The sequence below is a fragment of the Urocitellus parryii genome, unplaced genomic scaffold (genome assembly GCF_045843805.1).
Source record: "Urocitellus parryii isolate mUroPar1 unplaced genomic scaffold, mUroPar1.hap1 Scaffold_37, whole genome shotgun sequence".
NCBI classification, from domain to species: Eukaryota; Metazoa; Chordata; class Mammalia; order Rodentia; family Sciuridae; genus Urocitellus; species Urocitellus parryii.
In genome coordinates this window covers 1,295,131-1,306,375 of record NW_027553327.1, presented here as the reverse complement: position 1 = coordinate 1,306,375, position 11,245 = coordinate 1,295,131, and the positions used below count along the sequence as shown (strand labels likewise).

Genomic DNA, 11,245 nt, shown 5'->3' with positions numbered 1-11,245 from the left:
CAGTGGTAGAGTGCTCACCTAGCATGAGCGAGGCCCTGGGTTCCATCCTCAGCACCGCATAAAATAAATAAATAAAATAAAGGTATTGTGTCCAACTACAACTAAAAAAAATATATATTTTTTTAAAAAAATAAAACACAGAATCCATGTGTCAGTTGTTTAAGGCATAGTTCATAATAAATTAGAATAATTTTTAATTAAAATCATGTGCTTTTGCATGTGTTAGTAACAGATTAAGTAAGATATCTGCTCTTTCACAATCTTGCTTAAGCTACTCATTTATCTAGTTAATTCCTTCTTGCTGGATAAAAAAAAAATGCAACCTAAAAGTGAGTCCAAATTCTTGCTTTATTAAAAGACTCCTTTTCATAAAAGGAAAGGCCAGAAGGTTCTGATAACCCAAACAATGGTCAAAAAGAGAACATAAGCATGGATCATACATTGAATGTAATCACAAACTCTGAATTGGGATCATCACCTGTGCCCCACAACCTGGAGGAGATTCACCTGCTCCCAGCCAAGGTATAAGGTATATAAATTCGAGTTAAAGCCTTGATTTTTTCTAAATTCATCTGAGGTGCACTGGTATTGATAAACAAGCTATGATTTGGCAATTTTACCTTTATTTTTTGAGGATCTAAACCATTTAGCAACTCTGTAAAGGCCTGCACAGCACTTCAGCAATGCTGCTCCAATAAGGCTGTGTAACCATCTTGAATTAAGCTTCTTAGCATTTTCATTATATTAGCAAAATCCTGCAAAAAGAAAAAAAAAGAAAAAGAAATTTTATTTCACTAGTGCAAATCTACAGCTTTTTAGTTTAAAACTTATGATGTTAAATTCACATTAACACTTTATAAATGATAGTAAGTATTTAAATAAATACTCAAACTATGCTTTATTCATCATATTCCTTTCTCAGCACAGCACTGCCTCATTATCTTCATTCCTCTGCCACTGCCCATGAGAGGAAAGTTTGATTCATTTTATTCTATACAGTGCAAAGCTTTGCTTATTTTTCAGTCTATACCAATAATATTTTGGAGTTTTAACAATGTAAGAAGAATACCAAACATCACTAAATGAGTAAATTGTCTGGGACTACAACAATTAGACACATAAGAACACAGGACCTATGTACCCAAACAATCAGATTTTAACAACTGTCATCCTGTGCTGAAACAAACATTAATTTTAAGCAAGAAATACATATTTCAATCGTTAACTACTCCTACTTCACATGTATTTAAATATAACCAGAAAAAAATTATTGACAGAGTACAATATTAAATAAAAGGAAAAACATAAAAAAATAAAAACAAAATTGACATAATATACTCAAATAAAGTGATAAACTCTTTGCAAGTTGAAAACATATGTACACAAACATTATAATGTGAATTCAGATTTTAGTTACATGGCAATAGCCTTAAGTTACAAAAGTTCCACAAAGATGACAGAGGTAAGACATTAAGATAAAGTCTTGTCATCCTTGCCATACATGTGTACACCATTCAGAGAACAGAAAATACTAAATTAAACAATATACTCCTCACTGTTCCTAACAATAAAGACTCAAAAAGTAAACTGTAGAGTTTAGTCACAGATTAACAAAAGATTCCTGATGGTTTCTAGCCAATGAACCAAAATATAGGACAACTTTCCCCCAAAATATGATGGAAAAGAACAATTCTCATATTAACCTGGTTATCCACTATAGTATTTAAAACACACATGAGAGCCACATTTGTTTTAAGATGTGAATTTGAGATTACAGACCATGAAGTGCTGTCCTGTCAATCAATAGTTATTCACCTTTTTAAAAAATATTTTTTAAAATTATTTTTAGTTGTCAATGGATCTTTATTTTATTTATTTATATGTGGTGCTGAGAATTGAACCTAGTGCCTCACACATGCTAGGCAAGCACTCTTCCATTGAGCTTCCACCCCAGCCCAAATATGCTGTTTTAATCTCCTTTCTTATTCTAGGAACAGATCCACATAGCCTTGGAAATTATTTCCCATAACATAACTTAACATACGATATCTGTAATGTAAGTTTCATCAGAGCAGGTTGGACACTGTCAATGCAGACTCCCTCTGTCTGCAACATCTGGGAGGGGCCCAATAAAAACGTATTGAATAAACAATGGGTTCACAAACAACTATAATAAATAATCTTTTTACCTTCACAGGCTTTTTCAAAAGTCCTTCAGGGTTTTTAGAGTCAGTAAAAATATAAAAAACATATAATTAAAAAATCTCCAACTGTTAACAAATTCTAAAACTGCTTTTATTCAAATAATTAGAAATCTGTTTCAGTCCTTTGTAAGATGTTATATAGACCTAAATAATTAATTGAATTTTAAATGACCCATAAATTTTGAAGCAATTATCCTATTCCCTGATATAAATTTTCATCACTAAATAACATAGAAAGAATTTACCAAGTTTATTGTTAAAGTAGGCATAATGAAACTGCATATGCTTAAATCTTTTTAAATTATCCAAATCTTTGAAAAATATTTAAAGTTAGTATTACTATTAAATCTTTGACAAGAAATTCTACAGTTCTAACCACTGGTTAAATCCCTGTGTAACAATTTTTGAATTAGTATTTAAATTAATGATAGTCCGGTTTCTTAGTAAGCATATATTAATTCATGACCAGAGCTTTGCTATTTCTACTGGAAAAGCTATTTCCATTACCTGGTGTGCAGCTCTGGAAGATTTAGAAAACTGTTTCTCCAAGATGTTTTTCAAATCAACTGGTAAAGTCAACTGTGAACTAGAACTTAAAGAGAAAAGCATGTTTTAAATCATCTTAAAATAAAACAGTCCTGTTTATATAAAGAAAAATACGGAGTAAATGGACAGTCACATGTGAGTTCCTAAATAGAAATATTACTAAGACACTGATTTCCCCAAATTACTCTCTAAATCCAATGTAATTTCAATAAAATGTCCCTATAAAATTAGAGGGAAAAAAAATACCTGAATTTCTCTGATTCATTGTTTCGGGATTTTTGTTTTCCTTTATGTTTTGGAGGCTGACCTGTGAATACAAAAGCATTTGTTCCTGAGATCCATACATAAAAATCCACAAGCCTGAGAGCAAAACAATAAAAACATATATAAATTGAATTAAGAAAGACAAAGAAGCAATACTATATGAGAGCATAATTACAAACAGGTAAGCCAGAAAGGAAGGCAGGCACTGATGATGGTATTCTATGTATGATGTAAAATTATTACAAAGATAAATTATAATGATGATAATAGTTATTTAGATTTGCAGCAGATACAGAGAGATATAGGCAAGGGCTCCTATTCTCAGTCATTTTACAATCAGATGGAAAGAAAGGACACATTGTTTTAGTAATGAAGAAAAGACAAGACTATGCCATTATTGACACATTAATTCCACAGCCAGTAACTTCTCTCCTAACTACAGAAGGAAGAAATCACCCATCTAAGGCAGAGTGGTTGGAGAAAGGGTTAGTGAGGATGCAGCCTTTCTTTGGTCTTAAGATGAATGATTTGGACAGACTGGTTTGAACCCAAGAGTAGAGTTCATTTATAAATACTAAGTAAACCTGTACAATCTTAAGAGCTCTAGCAAGATAGAAGGCTAGAAAATGACTGCAAAGGCAGGCTGGTGTGAGTGTTCGCAAACCCTTTGCTTCAGATACCCATGAGTCATCAGGCTAGCCTTTATCACACTGGCAGGAATCAAGCCTCTGTGTAGCAGGGGAGTGACACATTCAAAGCTACATGGAAGAGTGAGCATGGCGGAAGGACAGAGAATTTGTGCTAGGTTTGTGGGGACAGCACAGAGCCGATCAAGGTCAATGAAATAAGAAGGGTGGAGCCCAAGCTGGCTTCAGTAGCCTCAGAAACAAAAGGTACAGGAGTCTTAGCGTGATTTCTGCTTTGTGAGGTTGGGCAAAACTATTTAACCCTAATCCTAGGATTTCAAGTTCTTTTACTGAACGTGGATACTGATGAGTAGATAGTATTTAAATAAGTTATTTAAATGTGTTGTCTGCTAATAATGGCCTAAGAAATATTAACGAATTAAAAACTACCTTTCTAAAAAAAAAAAAAAAAAGCTTAATCCTCAAAGATGTTTCACATGGTGTTGGAATCACAATAGGTAAGACAAACACCTAAGTTCCCACTCACTGTAAGCACACTAATTGCTAACCAACTGCAAATGTTCAGGGGTTCAACATGTGGAATTAGACCCCAGAGAAGACAGAATGTAGGTAGTAAAAGATAAAAATGGATAGAAACAAAGCCATTCAAAAGAAAACAAACGAGAGAAAGTAAAGAGAGCAACAGGGTATCACTAACTGGAGGCCACAACAATCCACTTCAATAACCCTGAAAGGTACTCTATATGAAAGCTTGAGATAAACAACTATTGGGTATAACAACCTTTAGAATCATTAAAAAAAAGTCTATTTCCTTAAACTCTTGTTTTAAAAAACAGAGAAGCATGTAATCCACGTGAGAAAGATTTTCCTCAAAAGTAAAACTAAACAGGAATTAGCCTAAAGCATTCTTATGGGCTGAATGTGTTGCCCCAAGATTTGTTATATTGGAAATCTAATCCCCAATGGTTTTAGGAGGTAGAACTTTGAAGAGGTGATTAGGTCATAAAGTAAAGACCTCGTACAGGAATTAGTGCCCTTATAAGAAGAGGCCCCAGGAGATGCCCCCATCCTTCTATTATATGAGGACACAGCAAAAAGTTAGCCATCTACTGTTGGGCACAGTAGTACACCCTGTAATCCTAGCAACTCTGGAGACTAAAGCAGGAGGATCCTAAGTTCAATGTCAGCCTCAGCAACTTAGCAAGACCCTTTCTCAAAATAAAAAAATAAAAAAAGGCTGGGGATCTTGCTCAATAGTAAGTCCCTGGGTTCAATTCCCATTATCCAAAAAAAGGTCATCCATTAACCAGGAAGAGGCCTCACCAGATATCAAAACTGCTGGCACCACAATATTGGATTTCCCAGCCTACAGAAATATGAGAATTGAATGTTTGTTGTTTAAAGCTACCCAGTTTATAGTATTTTTGCTACAGTAGTTCCAAAGGACTAAAGTATCCATTCTTTTTTTTTTTTTTTTTTGGTGTCAGGGACTGAACTCAGGGGTACTTAACCAGTGAGCCATATCCCCAACCCTTTTAAAGTTTTTTTTTAAATTTAGAGACATCATCTCACCAAGTTGATTGCCTTGCTAAATTGCTTAGGCTGGCTTTGAACTTGCAATCCTCCTTCCTCAGCCTTCCAAGATGCTGAAATTACAGGTGTGCACCACCACACCTGACAACAGACGTCCATTCTCAACAGGAGTTGAGTATTACCCCAAATACAGTGAAAAAATTAAGCTGTTGGGAAACGAAAAAGCCTAGTTCTTTTTATATATAAAGCACAGATGAACATATTGTATGTAAACAGACAAGCAGTACGTATGGTATTAAAAATTTCAGAGGGAGATTGATTAGGGGGAAAAATGTAAAAAAAAAAAAAAAAGAAAGAAAGGCTCCTGAGATTAAGGAAAGGGAGATAATAATGAAAACTTTCAATAACAAGAAAAAAGGTGGCCTAAAAGTGATTAAGGACAGATAAGAAATGCTATGTGCTTAAGTGTTCCTTTCCATTCTTCTTATTGAAGTTCCAAAATTAAATGAAAAGACTGAGCATTGATTTCAAATACTCAATGTTTTCTTAACAATAAAAACTGCTATGTTTATGCTGAGTGTTCCCCAAAAGTCCACGTGCAAAGGCTTAATCGCTAGGGTGGAAATATTAAGAAGTGCTGTAGAATCTTGAAGGAAGTTCGTTAAATCGCTGGAGAAATGCCTTTGAAGAGGAATGTGGGAGCCTGGTCTTGTCTTCTCTCTCTGCTTCCTGGCTCAGGATATGAGCAGTTTGCTCCACCACATTTTCCCTGCCATTGCAATCCACTGCCTTACCAGCACTGAGCCAATACCATATCTTCACATCTCCAGAACTATGAGCCAAAATATAATTCTCTTTATGTCATAGCTAGCGTTTGCCAAATATTTCATTATAGTGATGGAAAGCTGACTTATACAGAAGCATTATAAATTAAAATGAGAACAAGAGCAAATATAAATGAGGCTTATACAAATTTTAGGGCATAAATTTAGGTAATACTACGACAAATCAGCAACAATTTATATAAGAAAAATACTCACTTGGTGGTGGTAAAAATTCAGGATGACAGTCACAATCATCTACCTTCAAAGCCTCATCTACCACCTGCCCATGAAAATAAAACTAGTGAGACTGTAAAAATAATATAGCCATTTCAGTTATACCAATCCTCAGCATTTATCCAAAAGAACTAAAGTCAACATACTATAGTGATCATGCGTATCCATGTTTGTAGCAGCATAGTTCATAATAGTCAAAACTATGGAACCAGTCTAGGTGGTCATCAATGGATGAACTGATCAAGAAAATGTGATACATACACACAATGGAGTTATACTCAACTATAAAGAAGAACAAAATTATGCCATTTGCAGGAAAATGTATGGAACCTGAGCACATCATGTTAAGTGAAAGAAGCCAGACTGAGAAAGTCATGGGTCATATGTTCTCTCACACTTGGGAGCTAGAGAAAAAATAAAGAAAAAAAGAGGACCGGTCTCATGAAAATAGAAGAGAGACCAGCAGAGTAGTGGAGAGGGACCAGGGTGAAGGGAGAGGAAGTACTGGGGAATAAAATGTACCAAATTGTTATATGCATGTATGAGAATGTAACAATGGATTCCACTATGATGTATAATTATAATGTACTGTTAAAAAAATAAGAATTCACTGGCCATGTAATAGAATTTGTAGTAGAATATGATAGAATTCACTCAAGTGCCTAAAATATGCATCTAGTTACTAAGTCTAAAAGTATAAGCAAGCATACAAAATGATAACTAGTGACCAGAGATCAAGACAAATGACAAATTCTTGAATGACGGTTCTCTGATGCCTAGAATGATGTCTCATGTGGCAGCTATTCAACAATGACTAAACTGAATATTACCACATTATTCCTGTGCTCTTCTCCCTAAATTAATACAGCCTCTTGGAGATTTTCAATATTACCAACAAAAGGACTTAATGGTATATTAAGAAAGTTCCTTTCAATGCCCATCACCCACCCAATGACAAAACATCATAATCTTTTCTTTCCTCAAATCTTGAAGAGAAATATAATGTGACTTAGTGATAGCTGCTGAGTGTTGGAGATATATTACAGGTAGAGGAAAACTCAGACACATTTATCTGGGTCACCTGACCTCAGAGGCAGGCTAGAAGCCTTAGTGTAGTGCTCTGAAAAAAACCATCAGACCAAGATTGCTGCTGAGCACAGCCATGAAAGGGCAACAGAAGCTGTAGATACACCTTGGCAGAGGTGGGGAAGGAGTGCCTCCTAGGCACCCCAGCTTAGCATAAGTTGGCTGGTGAGCTGCTACAGTGCCAGGTCACAAACAGATTACAAATCAGAAAAGGGAGAAAAAGACAAATCCAAAACACAGGGAGGGGTAGAAGTGACTTGGCCAACAGACCCCATTGTCACTCATTCCTGAGACTGGCTGGGTGACCTAAAAGGAGGGTATAAAAATGGACTAAATGGCAAAATTACATATAGAAAAAAATAATTTTAATATCTGTAAATATAGTCAGGCTTGACAGTACATTCCTATAATCCCAGCGACTCAGGAGGCAAAGACAGGAGGATTCCAAGTTCAAAGCCAGCCTCAGCAACTTAGAAAGGCCCAAAATAAAAATAAAAAAAAATAAAAAGGCTGGGGATGTGCTTAACTCAGTGGGTAAGCATCTCTAGGTTCAATCCCTGGTTAAAAAAAAAAAAAAAAAAGATATGTAAGTGTGATTTCAGAAGAAATTCTGTGACTTTTTAAATATATTATTTTTATGTAGTTGTATGAGGTATAATTGGTTGTAGTTATATGAGGAATAATTGCACTGCAGATGTGGTTCAGTGGTTAAGCACCCTTGGGTTCATTCCCTGGTACCAAAAACAAAACAAAACAAAATCTAAAAAAAGAATAATTTTCTTGATCTCAACAAGTAAGACTTTTTACCACCAAAATAGTTGGTTTCCACTATCACCAACATGTTACTATTAATAGCTGAAATAATTGTAAGTTTTTAACTGAGCTTACCTTTAGATTCTGATTACCACCGTTTGCCATCTTGTAGTTAGTTTTTTTGAGATCTCTTTCCGTCTCCACAAAGTTAAGTGAAGTACTAAAAGCAGGAGCTGATAAATTCCTAGGTATATAGGCCCTAAAATGGGATAAAAGGAATGACCCCTTTATTCCTACTAATTAATAAGCATTTTTAAAAGTTATCCTTCAAAGAAACAGGTTGCAGCAATTATAGACTTTCTTCCTTGAAAGCAAGGTACCACTGTTTTGAAAAGATCCTCTACCTCTCAGATAAGTCTTTATACATAAGTAGTATTTAAAACCAGTTCAAGGCTAGTATTCTGGGTTCTAATATTAAAGTAAATAAATCTTCATGTTTCACATATTAACAGCTTCACTATCCTGTGTGCTTATCAAGGGAGAAAGGCTTAATCTATTTAAATTGCCAAATAAGCAAATGTAGAATGCTGTCTATTTATTTTCTTATAAGCATTCCTAAATCGATTTGTACTCTTTGAAAAGTATCAAGAGGCTGGGGCAACGTTTCCAGGACAGAGAGGAAGGGCATGAGGCAAAGGCTGTGTATCAGCCCTCTACTGCCAGGACCCCGTGACCAACTGCTCCCCATCAAGCACAATAACTTCAAATTAACATTCCACTCCTCTTTTCTCACTAAATTAGGCTACTAATCATCCAAGTCATTCAATAAAATAAATCTGACAACTCACAGATCACCTGATATTTTGTGTGCAAACACACACACCAAAAAAAAAAAGAACCCTCTTATTCTTCCTTCCCTAAATTTACTATAGTTGCGATTAAGTTTTTAAAATGACAAACACAAGTGATTCTTAAGTTCACAGGGCAAAGTCATTCCAAGTAGTAGCTACTGATCTGATATTAACTCACCTGCTTTCATAAAAAGCTTTAATTGGATTCTTATTTGGTGTTCAACCTATAAAAGTCAATCACACACACACACACACACACACAGTAATCAATGGATTGGCAACACAGACTTCAAAACATTTTCGAATTTCCTTTAAGCTGAGTTAAGAACATCAAACAACTTTAGAAAGTTGAAAAATAAATCAAAACAATTTTACAATCCTAGATGTCAGTAATTTAAGAATGGTGTCAACAAACTGTTGTACACCATGTGTGACATCCCACTGCATGTGATTACTGATAAGATGACAGCAATACATTGATTTGAATCAGAGACGGTACCTGTCTTCAAGGAGCTCACAATCTAAGAATCTTGTTAACAGCTGGATGACAACATCCGCTAGTTACAAAACTGCTCAGCTCAGCTCCATAGACACTGAATATCCAAAGAAGAAAAAAAAGGAAGACCTAGATACTCAAAGTGTAAAGAAATTTTTTCAAGCACTGAGAAAGAAAAATGACTAAGTACAGAAACAAGGTTGAAGAATGAAAATTTACAAGTCCTAGCCTGCACAGCCAATTTCTGATTATAGATGTTCAACATGCTATAGAATTATTTGCAAACTTGGTGCAAACAAATTAAGCAACTCTATTGAAGGGCCTTTTCTTTTAGAAATAACTTAAATGATGAAAAGTTTTACACAATTTCCTTTCAAAAGCATTTATTTTATTCAAAATTTCTGAAAAGAATATTTTTCTATAGAAGAATAAATAATAATTTGGTTACTGGCTGTTTCAAATAAAAAATACAAATCATGTATAATAACCTAATGGAACACATTACTAACTCTACACAGAAAGATATAGAAAACATAAGTAACTTGAAGATAACATAACAAAATAAGCACAAATCATCTGAGAACTGATTTATGATCCTCTGTTAATCCAAGAAACCCACCTTTGAAACTTTAAAGGGAATTCAACTGTATCCAAATAATCTTAGGTGAAATACCTTGTCAGTCTTCTATTTGTTTTTGTAACTTTACATCCCTCAGGGTGATTTTTACAGAGTTTTTGAGCTTTTATGTTTGCTTCCAGGGCCCAGTCATATTCCCCCAGCATAGAAAGAGCAGCACAATAACGATAATGACCCTGTTCCAAAAAGATAAATTTATTTTCTTTCTCAAAAATATGCTTAAATTAAATAATAGGTAAGGAAAAATATTGTTTGAAAATGAATTAATTAAAATGTTAGATCAGGCCCCTATCATGAAAAATAAATAAAAATGTTAACACCTCAAGAAATAAAACTAATGAATTAGTAGAATGTTATGAATAGGCAAGTGAGTTTTAAAAATTAACTAGAGATAAATATTTTTGCTTAAGAGATTTTGGTACCCAGCGAAGTATTCAACTTCTGTTATATTTTACTAATAAAGTACTAAATAGTATTTTGTGAATAAAAGTAATTCAGTATAAGAAACAAATTTTTAAAAAATAATTTAAGGCAATAATATTCACTAAGTCATGACATGCCCTACACTTTGGAAATCAAGATTTTGGAGCTGGAAGGAGCAACCAGTTTGGGCAGCATTCCCAGCACCTCCAAGAACACAGGCTCAAATAACAGGTGTAGTCAGGCTAACTCTTCTCTCCATCTCTCCCCTTCAATCAGCTTTTATTTTATCTGTAAGTGTAGTTCCTAGCTTTAAGAAAAGGTCCAAAAATCACTGACTTTATTCTCAATTCAAATGGTAAGGTTTTGGCTTTTTGTCTTTGTTTTTTGCTATAGAACCCAAATCCTTACTGACTCCAATATTTGGAAAATCCATTATATCTAATATCTTAGTCTAGAAAGCGAATTTAACTAACCCGGCTCCCAGTTATTCACAAATCAAACTTCCATTTTAGGTACCATGTCTCCTCTAGAGAGACAATCTACCAGGAAAAAAAAAAAAAAAAAAAAAAAAAAACAGGCCAGAACCTGGCCTCAAGTCACAGTTAGAAACAAACTAAAGAACAATGATTTTATGATACCTAGTCCAGATCTCCTTCCTACTTACTACACATTTTACAAAGAACATTCTGATTAGATGGGAACCCGGGAGAAAAATCAAAATAAGTGAACCCTTTAAGTGGAAAAATA

At 34.4% G+C, this 11,245-nt stretch overlaps 2 long non-coding RNA genes across 2 annotated transcripts; both read right to left on the bottom strand.

The window, feature by feature from the left end:
- Positions 1-689: 689 nt before the first annotated feature.
- On the bottom strand, positions 690-3,020 carry LOC144252074 (uncharacterized). The gene is made up of 3 exons (XR_013342906.1): positions 2,997-3,020; positions 2,712-2,796; positions 690-755 (listed from the first exon to the last, which is right to left on the bottom strand). It is a non-coding gene; the product is annotated as an uncharacterized LOC144252074 (long non-coding RNA).
- A 3-nt stretch (positions 3,021-3,023) lies between these two features.
- LOC144252073 (uncharacterized) lies at positions 3,024-8,313 on the bottom strand. Its single transcript, XR_013342905.1, has 3 exons — positions 8,227-8,313; positions 6,235-6,298; positions 3,024-3,057 (listed from the first exon to the last, which is right to left on the bottom strand). It is a non-coding gene; the product is annotated as an uncharacterized LOC144252073 (long non-coding RNA).
- Positions 8,314-11,245: the final 2,932 nt, after the last annotated feature.